The sequence below is a fragment of the Triticum urartu genome, chromosome 5, assembly GCF_003073215.2.
Source record: "Triticum urartu cultivar G1812 chromosome 5, Tu2.1, whole genome shotgun sequence".
NCBI classification, from domain to species: Eukaryota; Viridiplantae; Streptophyta; class Magnoliopsida; order Poales; family Poaceae; genus Triticum; species Triticum urartu.
In genome coordinates this window covers 56,065,909-56,070,362 of record NC_053026.1, presented here as the reverse complement: position 1 = coordinate 56,070,362, position 4,454 = coordinate 56,065,909, and positions in this window count along the sequence as shown.

Genomic DNA, 4,454 nt, shown 5'->3' with positions numbered 1-4,454 from the left:
AATTTGTTAATATTTTTTCAAATTTGATGGTATTTTTTCACATTCATAAATGTTTTACCAATTCACAAATGAATGCAACTAAAAATCCAAAAAAAACAAATTTGATGATATTTTCAAATAACAAATTTGATGATATTTTCAAAAATTAAAAAAAGTTACTTATGGCGCACCGCTGGGTGGTGCGCCATTGCTATGGATGTACTTATGGCGCACCCCTGGGTGCTGCGCCATTGCCATGGATGTACTTATGGCGCACCCTTGGGTGGTGTGCCATTGCTAACCTTCCCCCTCTATCCCTTTCCCCCTCGCCAGATCGATCCCCCTCCCTCCCTCTCTGTCGGTGTCAAAACCAGCGGATCTCGGGTAGGGGGTCCTGAATTGTGCGTCTAGGCCAGATGGTAATAGGAGGCAAGGGACACGAAGTTTTACCCAGGTTCGGGCCCTCTTGATGGAGGTAAAACCCTACGTCTTGCTTGATTAATATTGATGATATGGGTGTTACAAGAGTAGATCTACCATGAGATCAGAGAGGCTAAACCCTAGAAGCTAGCCTATGGTATGATTGTATGTTATGATTGTTGTCCTACGGACTAAAACCCTTCGGTTTATATAGACACCGGAGAGGGTTAGGGTTACACAAGGTCGGTTACAAAGGAGGAGATATCCATATACGTATTGCCTAGCTTGCCTTTCACGCCAAGTAGAGTCCCATCCAGACACGAGACGAAGTCTTCAATCTTTTATATTCATAGTCTAACAGTCCGGCCCATGGAGATAGTCCAGTTGTCCGGAGACCCCCAAATCCAGGACTCCCTCAGTAGCCCCTGAACCAGGCTTCAATGACGATGAGTCCGGTGCACAGTATTGTCTTCGGAATTGTAAGGCGGGTTCCTTCTCCGAATACATCACAGAAGAATTTGAACACGAGGATGGTGTCCGACCCTGCAAAATAAGTTCCACATTCCACCGCAGAGTGGATAATTTTTCTACAGATCTAATTCGCTGGCTTGTTTTGGCAGCATGGCGTTATGTCATGGCCCGGTGATTATTTGAACCATTTCTTTTAACCAACTGCACATAACGCGAGGCGGTTTCTTGACACGTCTTGCCAAAGCGGAGATCGTGTTCCCCTAATTACGGGATTCTCATTAATGCGGTCGTGGGTAACCCAACCATGTCTAGGAATCCTAGATTATAGGCAAGTCCCAAACGGCTACGGAGAGGACGCTTAATATTCTCCCTCTTTATAAGGGGACAAGGTTTTCGCTTTTTCCCTCTCGTGCTCAATCGAACCCTTCCCCCGCCTCGAGTTCTAACACCCAAAGCCCAGGTTAGGTGCTCTGGATCTTCAACCATGTCCGGATCCAGCCTTCAAGGCCGATGGACGCCCTCCTCCATTACGGAAGAGGACATTAAGAAGTTGAGGGAGGCCAGATATCTGACCGCCGAGGTTTCGCATCGGCTGCCTGCTCGAGGGCAGATCGTCCCTACTCCCGAACCCAACGAGAACGTTTTGTTCGTCTTCCACTTCCTTCGAGGTCTAGGCCTCACTCTGGATCCTTTCATTAGGGGCTTGATGTACTATTACGGGCTAGATTTCCACGATCTAGCTCCGGACTCCTTTCTCCACATCACGACATTCATTGTCGTGTGTGAGGCCTTCCTCCGCGTTACCCCTCACTTCGGCCTGTGGCTCAAGACCTTTGAAGTAAAGCCGAAGATGATCGAGGGGCAACATGCAACGTGCGGAGGTGCATCAATAGGCAAGATGGCAGGAGCTCCATGGCCGAAAGGTTCCTTTCCAGAGGTGTCCGAATTATGGCAACGGGAGTGGTTTTACGTCACGGCTCCTAGAAGTGCCAAGTGGGCGGCTGCCCCCGCTTTCCGCTCGGCCCCCCCACCACAACTGATGTCATGGATTAGCAGGGGTCTGAGCTGGGGTCCAGCCAAGGACGTGCCTATACTGCAAAGCCGCATCCGAGATCTCTTTGAGGGAGATTTTAATTTGGTTGCGGTAATACAAGTTATGCTGGTTCATCAAGTCCAGCCTTGCAAACGCCGGCCCCTTCGCTTGTGGGAGTTCAACCCAGAGGAACCACGTGCCATTCAAAGTTTCCTCGGCCTGACGCACGAGGAGATGTACAAGTCATTCTTCGGACCTCAAGTAGAATGTCCGGATATTACCGAGGACGCGGGCCTGAGCAGTAAGTCTCCCACAGAGGGTCCTGCCTCAGGGGGTGCTTTTGCCGCAGAAAGTCCGCGGGGGGATCAGCCCTCTAACGAGTCGTAAGTGATCCAAAATACTTTAATAGTAAAGGTATGCTATCTTTTTTCTCAGAGAAAATAACCACCACATATATCTTGCAGTTCGGGCCTTAGCCCCTCTCAAATGAGCTCGTCTTCAGGGGATCTTCTTCCAGAGATGATGGAGAGCGAAACGCCTCCCCCGGACTCCTCCGCTCCAGAATTTGGTGACCCCAAAGTGTCGTCACGGAGGGCCTCTCCGGATCTGATGAGGCCAGAAGATAATACCATAGACCCCCGAAGTCCCCAGTGTTCGGCTCCTGAAGAGAGCACACAAAAGAGTCCGGCACCGTCTGGTGTGCGGTCGGATGTTCTGAGGGAGTTGGTGGGGCGAGCGGCCATCTCAGAAGAACACCGTATGCTGATGGGTACGGTGATGGAGAGAATCTTGTCCGCCGAAAGCGGATTACATGAAGCCTTTATGAGTCTACTAACGGGCTTTGAGGTACGTGAGATAATATGTGATAGCACTGAACAATGTTAGGTGTGCCCTGTGTAGATAGTTGCCCCTGAGACTCTGGTTGTCGTCGAGAACGGCAGCGAGCAGAGGATCATATTCCCAGGCAATAACTAGACTGCCCCTATGTGCAGGTGGTGGAAGCTCCGGTGGCTAGCCGGACTAGTGAGTTTGCCAAATTAAAACGGCAACTGGATGCGGCAGACGCCGACATCGAGCTTGTTAACAAGAGGCTTGATGAGGCACAGGGTAAGTGTTATTATCCGGTGAACGCCACATAGTAAGAGCAGCATAATGCCAATATCTTTAATATGTTGTGACTGCAGATGGAGCTACCACCCTAGAAGCCTTGCGGGCGGAACTTGCCCGAGTCAAGGAACAAGCGAGGATTAGTAATGCGGCTGCTTTGAAGGCGGCCGAAGAGTTGAAAGCCAAGAAGGCCGCACATTGCGAGAGCCAGGAGAAGATGGCCAAGATGGCCGTAGAATTAAAAGACACTGCCGACCGTTGCCGGGTCCTTGAGAAAGAAAACCGAGCGAAGGCAACGGACCTTGAGAAGGCTGCGGCGGCGGACAAAGACACCCGTTCTGCTATGAGAGCGAAGAAGGAGGAGCTGCGGGAAGCCGGGGATATTGCGGCTAGGAAACCCTTCATGTTACGGAGGAAGTTCGGAGATCCACGGTATGCCCCTCTAGATCGGCTGTGGAGTTCGGCAGATGCGTATATGGATTTGGCGGCGAGCGCTGCCGATGCGGCCAAGTACTTCCAAGGTCAGACAGATCATGAAGTGGACAAGCTATTCTGGACGCAATTCCACGTTCCAGAGCGTCCACTTTCATTGACTGACCAGCTAGCTGAATGGGCACAAATGAATAGGTTGTCCGGACTCGCCATGAGGTCTGTTGTGGATCAGCTATGGCCGGAAAGGCCAAAGCCAAACAGCTATTTCAGCTTAGTGCAGCAGTTCCTTGATGTGGTGCCGCGCATTAATGCGACGAAGAGGTCGGCATGCATAGAAGGCTCGCGGATGGCCCTTGCCCGTGTTAAAGCATATTGGGCGGAGATGGACGCTACCACTGTTGCGGCGCAGGGTTCGGCCATAGGCCGGGTGGCTGCCGAGCACTATTTCGAGGAGGTTCTCGAGGGTGCTCGTTTGATAGAGGCCCAGTGCTCGAAAAATATTATGTTTGAGTGATATGTATTCTCATTGTAAGCACAATGCTTTTATGAATTTTTTATAAGGTTATTTTTATACTTTTTCCTGAAAGTAGTATGATGCCTCATGTGCGGCCGTTTATGTATACCTGTGTATAACCTGAAAGATTGCAGCCGTCGGCTTCAACCCCCACGCATATAATGCGGGGGTGCTTGCAAAAAACGTGTGTTCACACTTAACCCAACATCTTGGTCCTATTAAGGAGGTGATAGTGTAGCGAGCGAGGCAACCGGACTATAATGCTTTAACACTTTCACTTAGCCATAGGAGTTTGACAGTGGGGCTACTAGATAGCCCCTGGTGGCTCCGCACTCTCCCGATCGCGGGGTGCGTACATGCCTGGCCGGAAAACAGCCCTTCGTTAAGGCGGAGGAATTCTAACATTCCGATAGGTCACCGAGTGGTTGACCAGTCTCACGCTATATCATGACAGTTAGTTTTCGGCTTTCTCTACTGAGGTGCTCGTCCGGATGAACC